The 24,910-nt window shown below is 45.7% G+C and overlaps 1 long non-coding RNA gene across 1 annotated transcript; it reads right to left on the minus strand.

Moving 5' to 3' along the window:
- Positions 1-18,772: 18,772 nt before the first annotated feature.
- Positions 18,773-19,607, minus strand: LOC123108499 (uncharacterized). Its single transcript, XR_006451920.1, has 3 exons — positions 19,564-19,607; positions 19,309-19,470; positions 18,773-19,180 (listed from the first exon to the last, which is right to left on the minus strand). It is a non-coding gene; the product is annotated as an uncharacterized lncRNA (long non-coding RNA).
- Positions 19,608-24,910: the final 5,303 nt, after the last annotated feature.

Consider the following 24,910-nt stretch of genomic DNA (forward strand, 5'->3'; position numbering starts at 1 on the left):
TCCTGCAGCAGGCCTGGCACCCAGCGGTGCTTCCAGGACGTAATTCTTCTGTGCAGCAATGAGGATAATCCTCAAGTTACGGACCCAGTCCGTGTAATTGCTACCATCATCTTTCAACTTTGCTTTCTCAAGGAACGCATTAAAATTCAACGGAACAACAGCACGAGCCATCTATCTACAATCAAACATAAACAAGCAAGATACTAATCAGGTACTAAGTTTCATGATAAATTTAAGTTCAGTTAATCAAATTAATTAAAGAACTCCCACTTAGATAGACATCCCTCTAATCCTCTAAGTGATTACGTGATCCAAATCAACTAAACCATAACCGATCATCACGTGAGATGGAGTAGTTTTCAATGGTGAACATCGTTATGTTGATCATATCTACTATATGATTCACGCTCGACCTTTCGGTCTCCGTGTTCCGAGGCCATATCTGTATATGCTTGGCTCGTCAAGTATAACCTGAGTATTCCGCGTGTGCAACTGTTTTGCACCCGTTGTATTTGAACGTAGAACCTATCACACCCGATCATCACGTGGTGTCTCAGCACGAAGAACTTTCGCAACGGTGCATACTCAGGGAGAACACTTCTTGATAATTAGTGAGAGATCATCTTATAATGCTACCGTCAATCAAAGCAAGATAAGATGCATAAAAGGATAAACATCACATGCAATCAATATAAGTGATATGATATGGCCATCATCATCTTGTGCTTGTGATCTCCATCTCCGAAGCACCGTCGTGATCACCATCGTCACCGGCGTGACACCTTGATCTCCATCGTAGCATCGTTGTCGTCTCGCCAAGCTTATGCTTCCACGACTATCACTACCGCTTAGTAATAAAGTAAAGCATTACATCGCGATTTCATTGCATACAATAAAACGACAACCATAAGGCTCCTGCCAGTTGCCGATAACTCGGTTACAAAACATGATCATCTCATACAATAAAATTCAGCATCATGTCTTGACCATATCACATCACAACATGCCCTGCAAAAACAAGTTAGACGTCCTCTACTTTGTTGTTGCAAGTTTTACGTGGCTGCTACGGGCTTAAGCAAGAACCAATCTCACCTACGCATCAAAACCACAACGATAGTTTGTCAAATAGACTCCGTTTTAACCTTCGCAAGGACCGGGCGTAGCCATACTTGGTTCAACTAAAGTTGGAGAGACAGTCGCCCGCAAGCCACCTATGTGCAAAGCACGTCGGGGGAACCGGTCTCGCGTAAGCGTACGCGTAAGGTTGGTCCGGGTCGTCTCGTCCAACAATGCCGCCGAACCAAAGTATGACATGCTGGTAGGCAGTATGACTTATATCGCCCACAACTCACTTGTGTTCTACTCGTGCATATAACATCAACATAAATAACCTAGGCTCGGATGCCACTATTGGGTTTCGTAGTAATTTCAAAAAAATTCCTACGCACACACAAGATCATGGTGATGCATAGCAACGAGAGGGGCGAGTGCTGTCTACGTACCCACGCAGACCGACTGCGGAAGCGTTGACACAACATAGAGGAAGTAGTCGTACGTCTTCGCGATCCAACCGATCAAGCACCGAAACTACGGCACCTCCGAGTTCGAGCACACGTTCAGCTTGATGACGATCCCCGGACTCTGATCCAGCAAAGTGTCGGGGAAGAGATCCGTCAGCACGACGGCGTGGTGATGATCTTGATGCACTACAGCAGGAGGGCTTCGCCTAAACTCCGCTACAGTATTATCGAGGACTATGGTGGCTGGGGGCGCCGCACACGGCTAAGGAATAGATCACGTGGATCAACTTGTGTGTTTCTGGGGTGCCTCTTCCTCAGTATATAAAGGAGCCAAGGGGGAGGGGGGCGCCGGCCAGGAGGAGGGCGCAGGAGGAGTCCTTCTCCTTCCGGGAGTAGGACTCCCCCCCAATCCTAGTTGGACTAGGATTCCCTGAGGGGGAAAGAGAGAGAAGGGGGGCCGGCCACCTCTCCTAGTCCTAATAGGACTAGGGGGAGGGGGGAGGCGCGCCGCCACCTTGGGCTGCCCCTTTCTCCTTTCCACTAAAGCCCATCTAGGCCCATATGGTTCCCGGGGGGTTCCGGTAACCTCCCGGTACTCCCGTAAAATCCCGATTTCACCCGGAACACTTCCGATATCCAAACATAGGCTTCCAATATATCAATCTTTACGTCTCGACCATTTCGAGACTCCTCGTCATGTCTGTGATCACATCTGGGACTCCGAACAACCTTCGGTACATCAAAATGCATAAACTCATAATATAACTATCATCGTAACCTTGAGCGTGTGGACCCTACGGGTTCGAGAACAATGTAGACATGACCGAGACACGTCTCCGATCAATAACCAATAGCGGGACCTGGATGCCCATATTGGCTCCTACATATTCTACGAAGATCTTTATCGGTCAGACCGCATAACAACATACGTTGTTCCCTTTGTCATCGGTATGTTACTTGCCCGAGATTCGATCGTCGGTATCCAATACCTAGTTCAATCTCGTTACCGGCAAGTCTCTTTACTCGTTCTGTAATACATCATCCCGCAACTAACTCATTAGTTGCAATGCTTGCAAGGCTTATGTGATGTGCATTACCGAGAGGGCCCAGAGATACCTCTCCGACAATCGGAGTGACAAATCCTAATCTTGAAATACGCCAACCCAACATCTACCTTTGGAGACACCTGTAATGCTCCTTTATAATCACTCAGTTACGTTGTGACGGTTGGTAGCACCCAAAGTGTTCCTCCGGCAAACGGGAGTTGCATAATCTCATAGTTATAGGAACATGTATAAGTTATGAAGAAAGCAATAGCAACATACTAAACGATCGGGTGCTAAGCTAATGGAATGGGTCATGTCAATCAGATCATTCAACTAATGATGTGACCTCATTAATCAAATAACAACTCATTGTTCATGGTTAGGAAATATAACCATCTTTGATTAACGAGCTAGTCAAGTAGAGGCATACTAGTGACACTTTGTTTGTCTATGTATTCACACATGTATTATGTTTCCGGTTAATACAATTCTAGCAGGAATAATAAACATTTATCATGATTATAAGGAAATAAATAATAACTTTATTATTGCCTCTAGGGCATATTTCCTTCAGTTGGAGCCACCAACTGGTACTAAAGGCCTATTTTGGCCAGGCCAAGCAGCGGGAAGCGCACCCCCTTTAGTACCGGGTGGTGGCTCCTGTTGGGGAACGTTGCAGAAAACAAAAAATTTCCTACGGTTTCACCAAGATCCATCTATGAGTTCATCTAGCAACGAGTGATTGGATGCATCTACATACCTTTGTAGATCGCGAGCGGAAGCGTTCAAAGAACGGGGATGAGGTAGTCGTACTCGACGTGATCCAAATCACCGGAGATCCTAGCACCGAATGGACGGTACCTCCGCGTTCAACACACGTACGGTCAGCGTGACGTCTCCTCCTTCTTGATCCAGCAAGGGGGAAGGAGAGCTTGAGGAAGATGGCTCCAGCAGCAGCACGACGGCGTGGTGATGGTGGAGATGCAGTACTCCGACAGGGCTTCGCCGAGCTCTATGGAGGAGGAGGAGGTGTTGGAGGGGAGAGGGAGGCGCCAGGGGCAAGGGTGTGAGGCCCTTCCTCCCCCCCCCCCACTATATATAGGGGGCCTAAGGGGGGGCACCGGCCCTAGGAGATGCAATCTCCTAGGGGGGCGGCGGCCAAGGGGAGGGGGCTTGCCCCCCAAGCAAGGGGGGCACCCCCTTTAGGGTTTCCCCCACCCTAGGCGCATGGGCCCTAGGGGAAAGTGGCGCCCCAGCCCACTTTGGGCTGGAGCCCTTCCTCATACAGCCCATAAGGCCCTCCAGGAGAGGTGGCCCCTCCCGGTGGACCCCCGGAACCCGTCCGGTGGCCCCGGTACAATACCGATATGCCCTCGAACCTTTCCGGCGACCGTATGATAACTTCCCATATATAAATCTTTACCTCCGGACCATTCCGGAACTCCTCGTGACGTCCGGGATCTCATCCGAGACTCTGAACAACATTCGGTAATCACATACAAGTCTTCCTAACAACCCTAGCGTCACTGAACCTTAAGTGTGTAGACCCTACGGGTTCGGGAGACATGTAGACATGACCGAGAAGGCTCTCCGGTCAATAACCAACAGCGGGATCTGGATACCCATGTTGGCTCCCACATGCTCCTCGATGATCTCATCGGATGAACCACGATGTCGAGGATTCAAGCAACCCCGTATACAATTCCCTTTGTCAATCAGTACGTTACTTGCCCGAGATTCGATCGTCGGTATCCCAATACCTTGTTCAATCTTGTTACTGGCAAGTCACTTTACTCGTACCATAATGCATGATCCCGTGACCAGACACTTGATCACTTTGAGCTCATTATGATGATGCATTACTGAGTGGGCCCAGAGATACCTCTCCGTCATACGGAGTGACAAATCCCAGTCTTGATCCATGTCAACCCAACAGAAACTTTCGGAGATACCCGTAGTATACCTTTATAGTCACCCAGTTATGTTGTGACGTTTGGCACAGCCAAAGCACTCCTACGGTATCCGGGAGTTACACGATCTCATGGTCTAAGGAAAGGATACTTGACATTGGAAAAACTCTAGCAAACGAACTATACGATCTTGTGCTATGTTTAGGATTGGGTCTTGTCCATCACATCATTCTCCTAATGATGTGATCTCGTTATCAATGACATCCAATGTCCATAGTCAGGAAATCATGACTATATGTTGATCAATGAGCTAGTCAACTAGAGGCTTACTAGGGACATGTTGGTGTCTATTTATTCACACATGTATTACGATTTTCGGATAACACAATTATAGCATGAATAAAAGACAATTATCATGAACAAGGAAATATAATAATAATCCTTTTATTATTGCCTCTAGGGCATATTTCCAACAGTCTCCCACTTGCACTAGAGTCAATAATCTAGTTACATTGTGATGAATCGAACACCCATGGAATTCTGGTGTTGATCATGTTTTGCTCTAGGGAGAGGTTTAGTCAACGGATCTGCTACATTCAGGTCCGTATGTACTTTACAAATATCTATGTCTCCATCTTGAACATTTTCCCGAATGGAGTTGAAGAGACGCTTGATGTGCCTGGTCTTCTTGTGAAACCTGGGCTCCTTGGCAAGTGCAATAGCTCCAGTGTTGTCACAGAAGAGTTTGATTGGCCCCGACACATTGGGTATGACTCCTAGGTCGGTGATGAACTCCTTCACCCAAATTGCTTCATGTGCTGCCTCCGAGGCTGCCATGTACTCCGCTTCACATGTAGATCCCGCCACGACGCTCTGCTTGCAACTGCACCAGCTTACTGCCCCACCATTCAAAATATACACGTATCCGGTTTGTGACTTAGAGTCATCCAGATCTGTGTCGAAGCTAGCATCGACGTAACCCTTTACGATGAGCTCTTCGTCACCTCCATAAACAAGAAACATTTCCTTAGTCCTTTTCAGGAACTTCAGGATATTCTTGACCGTTGTCCAATGTTCCTTGCCAGGATTACTTTGGTACCTACCTACCAAACTTACGGCAAGGTTTACATCAGGTCTGGTACACAGCATGGCATACATAATAGAACCTATGGATGAGGCATAGGGGATGACACTCATCTCTTCTATATCTTCTGCCGTGGTCGGACATTGAGCTGAGCTCAATTTCACACCTTGCAACACAAGCAAGAACCCCTTCTTAGACTGATCCATATTGAACTTCTTCAATATCTTATCAAGGTATGTGCTTTGTGAAAGACCTATGAGGCGTCTTGATCTATCTCTATAGATCTTGATGCCTAATATATATGCAGCTTCTCCAAGGTCCTTCATTGAAAAACTCTTATTCAAGTAGGCCTTAATGCTGTCCAAGAGTTCTATATCATTTCCAATCAAAAGTATGTCATCTACATATAATATGAGAAATGCTACAGAGCTCCCACTCACTTTCTTGTAAACGCAGGCTTCTCCATAAGTCTGTGTAAACCCAAACACTTTGATCATCTCATCAAAGCGAATGTTCCAACTCCGAGATGCTTGCACCAGCCCATAAATCGAGCGTTGGAGCTTGCACACCTTGTCAGCATTCTTAGGATCGACAAAACCTTCCGGCTGCATCATATACAATTCTTCCTTAAGGAAACCATTAAGGAATGCGTTTTGACGTCCATTTGCCATATCTCATAATCATAGAATGCGGCAATTGCTAACATGATTCGGACGGACTTTAGCTTCGCTACCGGTGAGAAAGTCTCATCGTAGTCAACCCCTTGAACTTGTCGATAACCCTTAGCGACAAGCCGAGCTTTATAGATGGTCACATTACCATCCGCGTCTGTCTTCTTCTTAAAGATCCATTTATTTTCTATGGCTCGCCGCTCAACGGGCAAGTCAGTCAAAGTCCATACTTCGTTTTCATACATGGATCCTATCTCGGATTTCATGGCTTCTAGCCATTTGTCGGAATCCGGGCCCGCCATCGCTTCTTCATAGTTCGAAGGTTCACCGTTGTCTAACAACATGATTTCCAAGACAGGGTTGCCGTACCACTCTGGTGCGGAACGTGTCCTTGTGGACCTACGAAGTTCAGTAGCAACTTGATCTGAAGTTTCATGATCATCATCATTAATTTCCTCTCTAGTCGGTGCAGGCACCTCATGAACATTTTCTTGAGTTGCGCCATTTTCCGGTTCAAGAGGTAATACTTCATCAAGTTCTACTTTCCTCCCACTTACTTCTTTCGAGAGAAACTCTTTCTCTAGAAAGGATCCATTCTTGGCAACAAAGATCTTGCCTTCGGATCTGAGGTAGAAGGTATACCCAATAGTTTCTTTAGGGTATCCTATGAAGACGCATTTTTCCGATTTGGGTTCGAGCTTTTCAGGTTGAAGTTTCTTGACATAAGCATCGCATCCCCAAACTTTTAGAAACGACAACTTAGGTCTCTTCCCAAACCATAATTCATACGGTGTGTTTCAACGGATTTCGACGGAGCCCTATTTAAAGTGAATGCGGCAGTCTCTAAAGCATAGCCCCAAAATGATAGCGGTAAATCGGTAAGAGACATCATAGATCGCACCATATCTAATAGAGTGCGATTACGACGTTCGGACACACCATTACGCTGAGGTGTTCCAGGCGGCATCAGTTGTGAAACTATTCCACATTTTCTTAAGTGTGTGCCAAATTCGTGACTCAAGTATTCTCCTCCACGATCTGATCGCAAGAACTTGATTTTCCTGTCACGTTGATTCTCAACCTCACTCTGAAATTCCTTGAACTTTTCAAAGGTCTCAGACTTGTGTTTCATTAAATAGACATACCCATATCTACTCAAGTCATCAGTGAGGGTGAGAACATAACGATAGCCACCGCGAGCCTCAACACTCATTGGACCGCACACATCAGTATGTATGATTTCCAATAAGTTGGTTGCTCGCTCCATTGTTCCTGAGAATGGAGTCTTGGTCATTTTACCCATGAGGCATGGTTCGCACGTGTCAAATGATTCGTAATCAAGAGACTCCAAAAGTCCATCTGCATGGAGCTTCTTCATGCGTTTGACACCTATGTGACCAAGGCGGCAGTGCCACAAGTATGTGGGACTATCATTATCAACCTTACATCTTTTGGTACTCACACTATGAATATGTGTAGCATTACGCTCGAGATTCATTAAGAATAAACCATTCACCATCGGAGCATGACCATAAAACATATCTCTCATATAAATAGAACAACCATTATTCTCGGATTTAAATGAGTAGCCATCTCATATTAAACGAGATCCTGATACAATGTTCATGCTCAAACTTGGCACTAAATAACAATTATTGAGGTTCAAAACTATCCCGTAGGTAAATGTAGAGGTAGCGTGCCGACGGCGATCACATCGACCTTGGAACCATTCCCGACGCGCATCGTCACCTCGTCCTTCGCCAGTCTCCGCTTATTCCGCAGCTCCTGCTTTGAGTTACAAATATAAGCAACTGTACCGGTATCAAATACCCAAGAGCTACTACGAGTACTGGTAAGGTACACATCAATTACATGTATACCACATATACCTTTCGTGATGCCGGCCTTCTTGTCCGCTAAGTATTTGGGGCAGTTCCGCTTCCAGTGACCACTTCCCTTGCAATAAAAACACTCAGTCTCGGGCTTGGGTCCATTCTTTGGCTTCTTCCCGGCAGCTTGCTTGCCGGGCGCGGCAACTCCCTTGCCGTCCTTCTTGAAGTTTTTCTTACCCTTGCCCTTCTTGAACTTAGTGGTTTTATTCACCATCAACACTTGATGTTCCTTTTTGACTTCTACCTCTGCTGATTTCAGCATTGCAAATACTTCAGGAATGGTCTTTTCCATCCCCTGCATATTGAAGTTCATCACAAAGCTCTTGTAGCTCGGTGGAAGCGACTGGAGGATTCTGTCAATGACCGCGTCATCCGGGAGATTAACTCCCAGCTGAGTCAGGCGGTTATGTAACCCAGACATAGTGAGTATGTGCTCACTGACAGAACTATTTTCCTCCATCTTACAGCTGAAGAACTTGTCGGAGACTTCATATCTCTCGACCCGGGCATGAGCTTGGAAAACCATTTTCAGCTCTTCGAACATCTCATATGCTCCGTGTCTCTCAAAACGCTTTTGGAGCCCCGGCTCTAAGCTGTAAAGCATGCCGCACTGGACGAAGGAGTAATCATCGGAACGTGTCTGCCAAGCGTTCATAACGTCTTGTTCAGCAGGGAGAACAGGTGCTTCACCTAGCGGTGCTTGTAGGACATAATCTTTCTTGGCAGCTATGAGGATGATCCTCAGGTTCCGGACCCAGTCCGTATAGTTGCTACCATCGTCTTTCAGCTTGGTTTTCTCTAGGAACGCGTTGAAGTTGAGGACAACGTTGGCCATTTGATCTACAAGACATATTGTAAATATTTTAGACTAAGTTCATGATAATTAAGTTCATCTAATCAAATTATTCAATGAACTCCCACTCAGATAGACATCCCTCCACTCATCTAAGTATAACATGATCCGAGTTAACTAGGCCGTGTCTGATCATCACGTGAGACGGACTAGTCAACGTCGGTGAACATCTTCATGTTGATCGTATCTTCTATACGACTCATGCTCGACCTTTCGGTCTTCTGTGTTCTGAGGCCATGTCTGTACATGCTAGGCTCGTCAAGTCAACCTAAGTGTTTGCACGTGTAAATCTATCTTACACCCGTTGTATGTGAACGTTGGAATCTATCACACCCGATCATCACGTGGTGCTTCAAAACAACGAACTGTCGCAACGGTGCGCAATTAGGGGGAACACTTTCTTGAAATTATTATGAGGGATCATCTTATTTACTACCATCGTTCTAAGTAAACAAGATGCAAAAACATGATAAACATCACATGCAATCAAATAATAATAGTGACATGATATGGCCAATATCACATAGCTCCTTTGATCTCCATCTTGGGGCTCCATGATCATCTTGTCACCGGCATGACACCATGATCTCCATCATCATGATCTCCATCATCGTGTCTCCATGAAGTTGCTCGCCAACTATTACTTCCACTACTATGGCTAACACGTTTAGCAATAAAGTAAAGTAATTTACATGGCGTTTCTCAATGACACGCAGGTCATACAAAAAATAAAGACAACTCCTATGGCTCCTGCCGGTTGTCATACTCATCGACATGCAAGTCGTGATTCCTATTACAATGACATGAACATCTCATACATCACATATATATCATTCATCATTCATCACAATTCTGGCCATATCACATCACAAAACACTTGCTGCAAAAACAAGTTAGACGTCCTCTAATTGTTGTTGCAAGTTTTACATGGCTGCAATAGGGTTCTAGCAAGAACGTTTTCTTACCTACGTGAAAGCCACAACGTGATTTGTAAACTTCTATTTACCCTTCATAAGGACACTTTTCATCGAACCCGCTCCAACTAAAGTGGGAGAGACAGACACCCGCCAGCCACCTTATGCAACTAGTGCATGTTAGTCGGTGGAACCGGTCTCACGTAAGCGTACGTGTAAGGTTGGTCCGGGCCGCTTCATCCCACAATACCGCTGAAGCAAAATAAGACTAGTAGCGGCAAGAAAGTTGACAACATCTACGCCCACAACAAATTGTGTTCTACTCGTGCAAAGAGAACTACGCATAGACCTAGCTCATGATGCCACTGTTGGGGAACATTGCAGAAAACAAAAAATTTCCTACGGTTTCACCAAGATCCATCTATGAGTTCATCTAGCAACGAGTGATTGGATGCATCTACATACCTTTGTAGATCGCGAGCGGAAACATTCAAAGAACGGGGATGAGGTAGTCGTACTCGACGTGATCCAAATCACCGGAGATCCTAGCACCGAACGGACGGCACCTCCGTGTTCAACACACGTACGGTCAGCGTGACGTCTCCTCCTTCTTGATCCAGCAAGGGGGAAGGAGAGCTTGAGGAAGATGGCTCCAGCAGCAGCACGACGGCATGGTCATGGTGGAGATGCAGTACTCCGACAGGGCTTCGCCGAGCTCTATGGAGGAGGAGGAGGTGTTGGAGGGGAGAGGGGGGCGCCAGGGGCAAGGGTGTGAGGCCCTTCCTCCCCCCCCCACTATATATAGGGGGCCTAAGGGGGGGCGCCGGCCCTAGGAGATGCAATCTCCTAGGGGGGCGGCGGCCAAGGGGAGGGGGCTTGCCCCCCAAGCAAGGGGGCACCCCCTTTAGGGTTTCCCCCACCCTAGGCGCATGGGCCCTAGGGGAAAGTGGCGCCCCAGCCCACTTTGGGCTGGATCCCTTCCTCATACAGCCCATAAGGCCCTCCGGGAGAGGTGGCCCCTCCCGGTGGACCCCCGGAACCCCTCCGGTGGCCCCGGTACAATACCGATATGCCCCCGAACCTTTCCGGCGACCGTATGATAACTTCCCATATATAAATCTTTACCTCCGGACCATTCCGGAACTCCTCGTGACGTCCGGGATCTCATCCGAGACTCCGAACAACATTCGGTAATCACATACAAGTCTTCCTAATAACCCTAGCGTCACTGAACCTTAAGTGTGTAGACCCTATGGGTTCGGGAGACATGTAGACATGACCGAGAAGGCTCTCCGTTCAATAACCAACAGCGGGATCTGGATACCCATGTTGGCTCCCACATGCTCCTCGATGATCTCATCGGATGAACCACGATGTCGAGGATTCAAGCAACCCCGTATACAATTCCCTTTGTCAATCAGTACGTTACTTGCCCGAGATTCGATCGTCGGTATCCCAATACCTTGTTCAATCTCGTTACTGGCAAGTCACTTTACTCGTACCGTAATGCATGATCCCGTGACCAGACACTTGATCACTTTGAGCTCATTATGATGATGCATTACCGAGTGGGCCCAGAGATACCTCTCCGTCATACGGAGTGACAAATCCCAGTCTTGATCCATGTCAACCCAATAGAAACTTTCGGAGATACCCGTAGTATACCTTTATAGTCACCCAGTTACTTGTGACGTTTGGCACACCCAAAGCACTCCTACGATATCCGGGAGTTACACGATCTCATGGTCTAAGGAAAGGATACTTGACATTGGAAAAACTCTAGCAAACGAACTATATGATCTTGTGCTATGTTTAGGATTGGGTCTTGTCCATCACATCATTCTCCTAATGATGTGATCTCGTTATCAATGACATCCAATGTCCATAGTCAGGAAATCATGACTATCTGTTGATCAACGAGCTAGTCAACTAGAGGCTTACTAGGGACATGTTGGTGTCTATTTATTCACACATGTATTATGATTTCCGGATAACACAATTATAGCATGAATAAAAGACAATTATAGCATGAATAAAAGACAATTATCATGAATAAGGAAATATAATAATAATCCTTTTATTATTGCCTCTAAGGCATATTTCCAACAACTCCAACCGGTACTAAAGGCCCCCCTTTAGTACCGGTTGGTGCCACCACCCGGTACTAAAAGGGGTGCGCTGGCGCAGGTGCGGTGCGGCAATTTTAGTCCCACCTCGCTAGCCAAGGGGTGTCCGCACTGGTTTATAACCCCCCGTGCGGTATCTCTCTCGAGCTCCTCTCCAAAGCAGGCCTACTGGGCCTACATGTTATGTGCTGCCCTGTGGGCCTACTGGGCCTTTGTGGGCCTGCATCCTGGCCCAACAACAGGTTGGGTTTCTAGTCGTATGCAGGCCGCTCTAGCCCAGTAGGCGGGCTTTATTTTTATTTTTTTTTGCTTTATTTATTTTTGAGTTGTTTTTTGTGTATTTAGAGTTTCTTTGTGAATATTTTTTGCTTTAGGTACAAAAATTACAAACTTTCTGTTAGTGCCCGTAGTTTTCAAATTTGACTAGTTTAAATTTTGAATTATTTGAAATTAGTGTGAATCACTAGTTTGTGAATAACTTAACTTTAAAAATCAGTAAAGGCATGAAAGAATTTGTTTGCACATAAAATTTCTTCGCGTTTCAAATGCCAAAACACATAACTACCCTAACTATTACAGAGATTCCCTTCTGGGTGTGAAACACAGAAGAAAGTGATGATAGTGAAGCCGATCACATCCAAGATCTTTGGGTGTGAAACTTTTTCTTCGCGTGTGTCCCTTTGCGCCATAACCATGGAAAATCTTCATTATTTAACGGGATGCTCAGGTCAATATTCACTGTGAATGGAGCAATTTCATCAAAATTTTCATAATCTTCTAACATGTCTGTCTTGTCATCCACTCCCACGATGTTTCTCTTCCCAGAAAGAACTATGTGTCGCTTTGGCTCATCGTACGATGCATTCGCTTCCTTATCTTTTCTTTTTCTCGGCTTGGTAGACATGTCCTTCACATAGAAAACATGTGCCACATCATTGGCTAGGACGAATGGTTCGTCTGCGTACGCAAGATTGTTGAGATCCACTATTGTCATTCCGTACTGCGGGTCTTCCGTTACCCCGCCTCGTGTCATATTGACCCATTTGCACCGAAACAAAGGGACCTTCAAACCACGTCGATAGTCAAGTTCCCATATGTCCTGTATATAACCATAATATGTTTCCTTTCCCGTCTTGGTTTCAGCATCAAAGCGGACACCACTGTTTTGGTTGGTGCTCTTCTTATCTTGGGCGATCGTGTAAAATGTATTACCATTTATCTCGTACCCTTTGCAAGTCATTGTCGTGGAATAGTCACGGCAGATGTCCTAGGGTGAGGACTTAGTCATGAGGCCAAAGCATCTAGGCGGTAGCTTGAGAGGGGTTGATCGGGACGAGAGACGCAACACACAAGACAGGGATTTAGACAGCTTTGGGCCCCGGGAAACATCATCCGGTAAAAACCCTACATGCTGTTTGAGGCTAGGTCTCATTATGATCACGAGAGAGTCGCCGGTAAGCCGGCTCTTTGTGTCTAGCCCTAGAGATTGTTTCTTCTTCCCGTCCCCCTTTGGGGACCCCTGCCCCTCCTTATATAAGTTAGAGGGGAAGGTTACATGTGGAGTCCAAATAGGATTAGGACTAGCCTATCTTCTACTACAAGCCGGATACAAGTCTGGTTCTTGATTCCTTGTAAGGGAGATATTCCTAACGCCTTTCCTCTTAAGCCGGCCTGCCATAACGTAAGCCGACCTTCTGGGCCTTGAGCCTCCTGGGCCCCCGGGTCTTGTCGCTCCTCTGATCCGCTTGCCAGGTCACCCATAAGTCGCCAGGATCGGGCGGGTCACTTAGTGTGTCGTCCAGTCAGGGCGGGTCATTAGTGAGTCACCAAGTCCGGGTGGGTTATACATCCAGCCGGGTCATACCGCGGGGTATATCCCCGACATTAGCCCCCAAGTTTAATTTGGATTTATCCATGTTAAACTGATCTGCAACATAAACACAAGAACAAACTGACAGGTTGTACTCCGGGTTAAATATTCTTGTAAGCCGGCACTTGATCATTTTTAAATCCTTGTCATTTCCTTCTTGATACATGCCCATGTACTCATAGCAAATCCCCTTTAGTAGATATGTTCAAACTTTGTGAATGCAAAAAATCCAGATACTTCTTTTGAGAAATCCCGGTAAATAGGCCAGCTTCGGAGTCAATTTGCTGGCATTGGTCTCTTGTAGAGAAATATTGTAAGAAATAATCCACTTGAATTGGCTTCCAAAGCGCTGGCTTAAAACATATTGGTCTTGAAATACTCATCTGACTTTCAGCCGGCTTGAAGAGGTAAAATTTGCCGGTTTATCATAACCAAAATTACCGGCTTGTAAATATTGATAGCACCGGGTCATAATTGTAGCCGACGCCGGGTCATAATTATTGGTGACACCAGATCATGATTGTTGCAAACACCGGGTCAATCCGATCTGCTCAAAACTGAGAATTTGAACATATTTCTCCCTTATATCCATATTACCTGTAGCCCCCAAGGGCCGGTTTAATCAGCATGAATAAGCCGGGACTTATCACCATGGCTTTAAATAAAATCCAGCTGTGTAGCCCCCATGAGTCGGCTATAGCCATAGTAGTGTAGCCGGGTCATCCTAGAATTGTCTTCAGCAAAGAGCAATATGCATTAGCCCCCAAGTGTCGGGCCATTATGTAATAATGAGCAGGGACTTTGTAAATATGATGATGTAAATTTGAGCAGTAACGTGTAGCCCCCAAGGGCCGGCTTAGTAAGATAATACTGAGCTGGGACTTTTCATTGAAAATAATATCATATGATGTTACCCCCATCCTGGGGCTTGAACCCACGTCCACAAGGTTAAGAGCTTTGTGCTTTACCAACTGAGCAGTGGATCCTTCAATATATAATGGAATAAGGCTTGTGTATCTTGAATTTTAACAGGAGAAATTGGTAGCCCCCAAGGGCCGGCTCATTACAATGGGATGAGTCGGGTCTTCAATAAGGCCAATAAAAATGACTTGGCATTAGCCCCCAAGTGTCATGGTGCATGCTTGCAGCGACATGAGACTTGCATATTTGATGTAACCTCAACTTGAATAATGTAGCCCCCAAGTGCCGGGTCGTAAGCCTGCAGCGACTCGGGACTATTTCCTCCATTGTAAAATAAATCATGCCCATTGATAAAGATAATAGCTGTTGCGCTAAAGCGACTTTGAAAACCTCAATCATAATACCGGTTATTGATAATCATAATAGAAATCCAGCCATGTTGGCTATTCAAGATTTGAATAATATAATCCAGTATGAAAACCTCAATCATTCAATATCATCATGAAAATCCGGCCAAGTTTGGCTATTTAAAGATTTCAAATACCTTATCTATTGACAAGTAAATCCGGAGTTTAAATACCCGGCGGCTCTTGGCCGATGGCGATTCAATACGCCTTCATTGTAAACCGGAATTTTTATGACCCGGCGGCTTATAGCCTTTTGAGAAAAATCCAGAACGGATAATCATTTTGAAGCATCAATTTTGGTAATGAGCTTTGAACTTAATCATTTATTTGTCATATTTCTGCAAATCCTGCAGAGAGTTTAAACAACATATGCCCTGGCGACTTAGCGTCAAAACCAGGGCGGGTCATAATATCTCACATATAACCACTGTGATATTGAATTTGTACTGCCGGCTTACATAACATGTGCAGTAAGGGTGATAACCCAATCCTTAGAAGCCAATGCTTCCACATAGATGATGATTGTCATAAAATGGCGAGTTATAGTCAAACGTCAAGCCGGGTTAAGCATAAAACACTTATATATATTTGAGATATAATCCCAAAAAGGTCTCGAGTTAAGTAATTGTGGCTGCAATAAACTTTACCAGAGACAGAATAAAACTTTTTGAGGCTTCTAATTCGGATACGATCAGTAAACCGTTCCAAAGGGGTTGAGCTAAGATTCGAATACGATCATATAGCCCCCAGTGGCTTTGGCGATGCCAATCAAAAGGGTTTCGACAGCTATGCTCTTTTTGGTTCGAATACGACCTATGTTTGAACAGGAAGCCCCCAAGTGACCATATAAGTTTTGGCATTGCGCCGATCAAGAGGGTAATGATAGCTATGCTCGATGAGCAGGAAGCCCCCAAGTGATCATAATAAGATAAGTCGTAAAGCAGGATATCCAAGTTTGAACCGCGTATCATGGCAGCAAGTTCTTTTGGCAACCTTTAATTTTTCTGAGAACTCGAACTTGCGAGAGATTAAATCTTTTTAAACCAGAATTTTAAACCGGATTTAAAAGCTTCAAAACTTTGTGAGAAACAAATTTACCTTGAGCCGGATTTTGAACCGGATTTGATAGCTTCAAAGCTTTGCAGGAGAGAGATGTCTCTTGAGCTATATTTTAAACCGGAATCTTCATTTTAAGCCGGAAATTTTTCTGACGGCCTTTAAATATTCGCCAATAAAGAGTAGCCTCCGGGGCCGGGTTATCTTCCCTTCAATGACCCGGAGTTCTTGAATTCATTGAAACTGGCTAATTTTACCGAGCCATACCATTGTAGCCCCCGAGTCTCAAGATGACTCAAAGAGTTGGCTTGAGATTCTCCATATTTGACCATAGCAGAAGGTGTATATCATTGGCGTTGATAACGCGATGTGAATCCACAGAAGGTTGAGGTGACTACGGCGGGTTATAAATGATACCGTATGAGCCGTGTCAGCAACTCGGCCAATGGCTCCTTCCAACGAGCTGTTTGAAGTTTAACCAAATTGTAGTGGCAGCGACTTATGCGACTGCCCATTGAACCATCCAGTGCAGACGGCGGCTGATAATATATGATAATTTGCCTCCAAATTGTTGGAAGAAAACCGGGCTTCCCAAGTAGTGACTTGCTCATATTGAATAAACAGCTCATCCAGACAAGTGTGGCCAGGTGTGTTGATGTAAACCAGGCCGCGAGAAACGGACGGTAAAGACGACCGTAACATCAAAGGCGGCACGGACAGATGAGTCGGTCGTGGCACTGTAAGCCGGTGCGGGCGAGTTAACCACGTCATTTTGATATAGTGGACAATTGTCCTGCATCAAAAATATTGCAGACCAAGGCAAAGATAAACTTCTCTTCGACAAAAATAATATGTGCCAATAAAATATATTTTAGATGGATACCACCTGACTCGTCCGGACAATAAATGAGTCGGCTGCGACGTTGTAAGCCGGTGCGGACGGAAGAGTCGACCGCGGTGCTGTAAGCCAGCGCGGACGGAAGAGTCGACCGCGGTGCTGTAAGCCGGCGCGGACGGAAGAGTCGACCACCGCGTTGGAAGCGGCACAGACGCGTGTGAATCGGCCGCGGGCGCGGACGACGAGTCAACCGCGTGCGTTGATGTAGCGGGGGTGACGACTCTCTCGTCCGCGGTAGTGCAAAAAATAATATTGGCGCACGTTCCTTTGCAACACCTTTGTAACGAATAATAGTCCTGCGAAAAAATAGCACAGACCAGAGTAATTGTTCTCAAACAATTTAATATGCACTGATAACATATATAGAAAAGATAGCACCTGATATATTTTTTGTCGGATGATCATGGATACTGATGTTAAATAATGCTGGATACTGTTGGATAACACTTTGGCACTAGAATAGTACTACTCCCGTTGCTATCTCTTTGAGGAGAAGTGATAAACATAAATCATGCTGACTCCTTCTGTATCTTTCTTTTCTCCATCAAGCAATGGAACGCCTGGATGGCAGCTGGTGTGAGCGCGGCGGGAGGTGGAGTAGCCGGCTCGGGGCGAGGTCGTCGGTGGCAGCAAGGCGCACTGGCGGCTCAGAGGAGGCGAAGCGCACTAGCAGCTCGGCACAGGCAGAAGTGGCCTGACGCGGCCACGGGGGCAGCGGAATCAGCCAGGCGCGGCTGTGGTCGAGGCCCGCGGCAATCTAGCCGCAGTAGTGGTGGTGCATCAGCGGAGGCCGTGTCTCCGTTCGTTTCCGGGTGACGGTCAACTCGGTTGACTCCCGTTGGAACCCAAAGTGACTCCCAGGTTGAGCATCCCGTAGTCTAGTTTAGTCAACCAAAGTCAATATTTACTGACAGATACGTGAGTCCCATTGCAGCTTGCACCAAGCTCAACTAGCGATTTGAAAAAATCGTCTGAACAACTTACAGGCGAGTGCAACGGAAGCCCGTAAGCGGCTCACAGTCGCGGGTTAAAGCAATGGAGATCGCGGCGGGTCGAACGGGGCCAAGGCACAGCCGCAGAGGCATGTGGCCGGCTCGAAGCCATGGCTTGTAGCCTCAGAGACAGCAACGGCAGGCTCAGAACGACCGCGGTGGCCCGAACGGCGGAAGCGTGCTCGACGGCGACTCAGAGGCCGGGTCGTAATCAGGGCCGGTCCTGAAATTTCGGGGGCCCGGGGCGAAACTAAAACTCGGGGCCCTTAATTTAAACATAATAATAGTGAATATATACATATTTTTTAACAGAATATATACATATATATGAAATGAAACCAATAAACACTTAAAATACAATATTCATATGAAATGATTTATACATATTACCTTAAAAAGATTCTTCTAGCATTCCTTGATATTAATTCACCTATGATCAATGTCAGCCTTATCCAATAATTTCTTCTATATGTGTAACGTTGCCAAATCAATCACTCTCTTGAATTATTAGTGAACTCAAATAGTTTTTCAATAATTCGACTTTGAGAAGCTTCTTCCAACCAATGCGATAGTCACATGCACGGCAAATAAGATGTGATAAGCAATGGAGACATTAGCATAATAATCAACTATATCACATGATCGAAAATCTTCATATCAACATTAAGCCATTGGGCAAGTGAACTTTATAACCTTTAATTGCAAAATAAAATCATATACCCCAGCATCAGATGAACCATCGAGAGACATAGTTTATGCAATTTGTGCAACACTTTTCAAGTTCATTATCATTGAATGATTCAGGGTGCCCGTTCTCAATAAATATCCAAATATATCTTCAAACACCATGAGTGTCAGGGGTTCATCATCTTGTTCATCGACGCACTAGTATCACCTTGTTCATCGACGCACTAGTATCATCGTTCATCTCTGTGATTCTACCAAGAAGACCTCACGTTGTTTTCTTTTTCTTTTATCCCTATCGAATGAGTACTTTTTAGACGACATGATAATACAATGCTGAAAATATAAAAAAAATGGTATCAAAGGCTACACAATGTTAGTCGAAGGTAAATTACTTAATTTGCAAATAGCAACATATATATAGGATCTGGGAATAGGAGATAGGGAATGATTATCTGATATACCTCGTGAATTAGTCGAGATCGCGTGGCTGATGAAACTCGGCGATGAGGTGATGTACGCCGTGTGCGTAAAGGCTGGAGAGTGGAGACCGGAGGCGCTCGGCGATGTTGTGCATGCTGCACCACCTGCGCCTCCGCTGCCGCCTGAGATGGGAATCGGGACTTCTGGATTAGGGGGAAAGTGACTACGTAATTAGGGATCTCACGAGCGTTTTTTTTAAGAAATATCTCACGATCTAAGAATCAATGGAAAACTACCTTTTTTAGACAAATCAATCGAAGGAAAACAACGTGAGGACTCCCAACGCTAACGCTAATTGCGTACGTACGCTGGGTTACCTTTTTCCGTGGAGAAGGCAGCAGGCCTTATGGGCCGATATACAGCACGCATACCCTGGGAGGGGGCCCCTGGCTTTTGGGGGCCCGGGGCGGCCGCCCCCCCCCTGCCCCCCCTCAGGGCCGGGCCTGGTCGTAATCGGTTTGACTCCCCTTGTAGTTTTTCCTTTTCTTGATTGTTTCTTCAGATCCGACTTGTGCTAGTAGCACTTGATATCTTTTTTTCACGTACATAGCAAGTGGGGATCAAACTCTGTAGCTTACCATGATGAGTACTAGTACTGCTTGATAATTTGGTATGGGCTAGCTGACTAGCTCAGTCTCCACGCGGCCGGTTCAGACGGCGCAACAGACACGGGCGGCTCAGCATGGAGCAGGCGACCGCGACCCAACGTGCAACAAGAGTCATTCGAGTCCGTGCTCACGCCTGGTCCCTTCTCCAAGTCGCGGCCGGTTTGACCAATCCATCCCAGTCATGGTTGATCTCCGATTTTGTGCTTGACTGTACGCGCGTGGATTTGATCGGCAGCGTGTCTTCTTGATAAATAGTAGTACTCAAGTAGTACTTCTTGATTAATCTTGACGGAAGTAGTTGGAATAAACAATAGATTTGATTGACAGCCCCTTGGATTGCAGTGTCATAGTAAAAAAATTCTTATCCATCAATCTGTATCATGATGAATCGCCCAAGGCTAACTCAGACTCGGCGGAATCTCCACGGCGCATGAGGCGGCCGCACGATCTGTAACCCTTAAACAATCTCAATCTCATATCCGCCGCCGCAAGAACACTCCGTCAATCTTGACTGATGAACTCATTGTTGATGTGAATTTTTCCACACCGGTTTTTGTTGGGCCGGAAAATTGCAAACTTCTCAAATCCTAAAAAAGATCCCTTCAAGAACTTAACACCACCGTGCGCAGGCCCCACGGTGGGCGCCAACTGTCGTGGAATAGTCACGGAAGATGTCCTAGGATGAGGACTTAGTCGTGAGGCCAACGCATCTAGGCGGTAGCTTGAGAGGGGTTGATCGGGACGAGAGACGCAACACACAAGACAGGGATTTAGACAGCTTCAGGCCCCGGGAAACATCATCCGGTAAAAACCCTACATGCTGTTTGAGGTTAGGTCTCATTATGATCACGAGAGAGTCGCCGGTAAGCCGGCTCTTTGTGTCTAGCCCTAGAGATTGTTTCTTCTTTCCGTCCTCCTTTGGGGAGCCCTGCCCCTCCTTATATAAGTTATAGGCGCGGGTTACATGTGGAGTCCAAATAGGATTAGGACTAGCCTATCTTCTACTACAAGCCGGATACAAGTCCAGTTCTTGATTCCTTGTAAGGGAGATATTCCTCACGCCTTTCCTCTTAAGCCGGCCTGCCATAACGTAAGCCGACCTTCTGGGCCTTGAGCCTCTGGGCCCCCGGGTCTTGTCGCTCCTCTTATCCGCTTGCCAGGTCACCCATAAGTCGCCAGGATTGGGCGGGTCACTTAGTGTGTCGTCCAGTCAGGGCGGGTCATTAGTGAGTCGCCAAGTCCGGCTGGATTATACATCCAGCCAGGTCATACCGCGGGGTATATCCCCGACAGTCATTATATTCGAAGATGGTAACTGGGACAGCAAGTACATGTCATCTTGAATAGAGGCGTCATGCATGGTACGTGTCTGCAACCAGCTGGCGAAACTCCTGGTTTGTTCACGTGTAATTCAGTCATCAGACCGCTTCGGGTGTTTGGAGCGTAGCAAATTCTTGTGTTCATTCATATACGGAGCCACCAAGGCGGAATTCTGTAGAACTGTGTAGTATGCTTCAATGAGAGAATGTCCGTCCATACATATTATTTGTTCCCCTCCTAGCATGCCTTTTCCATCCAGTCTGCCCTTATGCCGCGATTTAGGAACACCAATTGGCTTAAGGTCAGGAATAAAGTCAATACAAAACTCAATGACCTCCTCATTTTCATGGCCCTTGGAGATGCTTCCTTCTGGCCTAGCATGGTTATGAACATATTTCTTTAAGACTCCCATGAACCTCTTAAAGGGGAACATATTGTGTATAAATACAGGACCCAAAACGTTAATCTCTTCGCATAGGTGAACTAGGACGTGTGTCATGATGTTGAAGAAGGATGGTGGGAACACCAACTCAAAACTGACAAGACATTGCACCAAATCATTCTCTAACCTTGGTATGATTTCTGGATCAATTACCTTCTGAGAGATTGCATTGAGAAATGCACATAGCTTCACAATGGCTAATCGAACGTTTTCCGGTAGAAACCCCCTCAATGCAACCAGAAGCAGTTGCGTCATAATCACGTGGCAGTCATGAGACTTTAGGTTCTGAAACTTTTTCTCTGCCATGTTTATTATTCCCTTTATATTCGATGAGAAGCCAGACGGTATCTTAATACTGAGCAGGCATTCAAAGAAGATTTCCTTCTCTTCTTTGGTAAGAGCGTAGCTTGCATGATCCTGATGTATGCCGTATTTTCCGTGCATACGTTGCTGGTCCTCCCGTGCCTCAGGTGTATCTTTTGTCTTTCCATACACGCCCAAGAAGCCAAGCAGGGTCACACAAAGATTCTTCTTCACGTGCATCACGTCGATTGCGGAGCGGACCTCTAGGTCTTTCCAATAGGGCAGGTCCCAAAATATAGATTTCTTCTTCCACATGGGTGCGCGTCCGTCAACGTCATTCGGAACAGGTTGTCCACCAGGACCCTTTCCAAAGACCACCTTCAAATCCTTGACCATATCATGTACATCAGCACCAGTATGGTGGCGAGGCTTCGTCCCGTGATCCGTCTCACCTTTGAAATGCTTGCCTTTGTTTCTTACGGGATGCCTGCTCGGAAGAAATCGACGATGTCCCAGGTACACATTCTTCTTACAATTAGCCAAATATATACTGTCGGTATCGTCCCAACAGTGTGTGCATGCGCGGTATCTCTTGTTTGTCTGTCCTGAAAGGTTACTGAGAGCAGGCCAATCATTGATGGTCACGAACAGCAACGCCTTTAGGTCAAATTCTTCCCCCATGTGCTCATCCCACGCATGTACACCTGTTCCATTCCACAGTTGTAAGAGTTCTTCAACTAATGGCCTTAGGTACACATCAATGTCGTTGCCGGGTTGCTTAGGGTCTTGGATGAGCACTGGCATCATAATGAACTTCGGCTTCATGCACAACCAAGGAGGAAGGTTATACAAACATAGAGTCACAGGCCAGGTGCTATGGTTGCTGCTCTGCTCCCCAAAAGGATTAATGCCATCTGCGCTTAGACCAAACCATACGTTCCTTGCGTCATCTGCAAACTCCTTCCCGTACTTTCTTTCGATTTTTCTCCACTGCGACCCGTCAGCGGGTACTCTCAACTTTCCGTCTTTCTTACGGTCTTCTCTGTGCCATCGCATCGCCTTGGCATGCTCTTTATTTTGGAACAAACGTTTCAACCGTGGTATTATAGGAGCATACCACATCATCTTGGCAGGAATCTTCTTCCTGGGGCGCTCGCCCTCGACATCACCAGGGTCATCGCGGCTGATCTTATAGCGCAATGCACCGCATACCGGGCAAGCGTTCAAATCCTCGTACTCACCGCGGTAGAGGATGCAATCATTAGGGCATGCATGTATCTTCTGCACCTCTAACCCTAGAGGTCAGACAGCCTTCTTTGCTTCGTACGTACTCTCGGGCAATTCGTTGTCCTTTGGAAGCATATCCTTTATCATTACCAGCAACTTTCCAAATCCCTTGTCAGATACACCATTCTCTGCCTTCCATTGCAGCAATTCTAGTGTGGTGCCCAGCTTTTTCTTGTCACCTACGCAATTCGGGTACAACATTTTTTTGTGATCCTCTAACATGCGCTGCAACTTCTTGTTCTTCAAATCACTTGCGCAGTTTCTCTTTGCATCGGCAATGGCCCGACCTAGATCATCAACGGGCTCATCCGATGCCTCTTCTTCAGCTTCTTCCCGCATTGCCGGCTCAGCTTCTTCCCGCATTACCGGCTCAGCTTCTTCCCTCATTGTTGTATCATCATATTCAAGGAATCCATGGCCAGGATAGTTGTCGTCGTCCTCTTCTTCTTCATTGTCTTCCATCATAACCCCTCTTTCTCCATGCTTGGTCCAAAAATTATAGTGGGGCTTGAAACCGGACTCAAGCAGGTGGACGTGAATGGTTCTTGACGTAGAATAATTGTGACCATTCTTACAGCCAGCACATGGACAAGGCATAAAACCATCCGCTCGCTTGTTTGCCTCAGCCGCAAGCAGAAAAGTACGCACGCCATTAATGAACTCGGGAGAGCATCGGTCATCATACATCCATTGCCGGCTCATCTTCAATACACAGCACCGAAAACATCAAATTAATACAATACATAAAGATCATACAACACTTAAATGTAACAAACAAATAACTCTCTAGCTAAAGAATTTAAATGCAACAACAAATGCGATCAAGATCGCAACTAAGGTAACAATTGATCCAATAGCATAATGATACCAAGCCTCACTATGAATGACATATTTTCTAATCTTTCTAATCTTCAAGCGCATTTTCTCCATCTTAATCTTGTGATCATCGACGACATCAGCAACATGCAACTCCAATTCCATCTTCTCCCCCTCAATTCTTTTCAATTTTTCCTTCAAATCCTCATTTTCTCTTTCAACTAAATTTAACCTCTCGACAATAGGGTCAGTTGGAATTTCCGGTTCAATTACCTCCTACATACAAATATCTATGTCAACTTGATGGGCATAATTTGTCATAAACATGAAAGGCAATGAATAGTTTTAAAAGAGAATATACCACATCTGAATCATAACTAGGACGAGGGCCGACGGGAACGGATATCAAAACTATGGCACTATGTATAACAAACAACATATGGGTAAGATAATTATACGAGTAACTATATATCCAAAGCACACAAACATCAATTTTTTATATAAAACTTCATGAAAAAGAGGCTCACCACAAGGTGGTGCCGGCGACGGGACGTTGCGAGCGATCGACGGTGGTTACGACGGAGATTTAGAAGGTACTAAGTAAACCACACCTACATATGCAAACTAAGTGTTATTTTTGACCTCAAATTGCATATAAATCAAATACTAGCACATATATATAATTCCTCCCAAATTACTAAACTCAAAAATCAATCACTATATAAAGCATTGCACGAGCTAATCTAGCAATGAGAGATGAAAGGAAAAAGTTGCTAACCTTTGTGATCATTTGAATGGATGGGGGCC

Source organism: Triticum aestivum, chromosome 5A (assembly GCF_018294505.1).
Source record: "Triticum aestivum cultivar Chinese Spring chromosome 5A, IWGSC CS RefSeq v2.1, whole genome shotgun sequence".
NCBI classification, from domain to species: Eukaryota; Viridiplantae; Streptophyta; class Magnoliopsida; order Poales; family Poaceae; genus Triticum; species Triticum aestivum.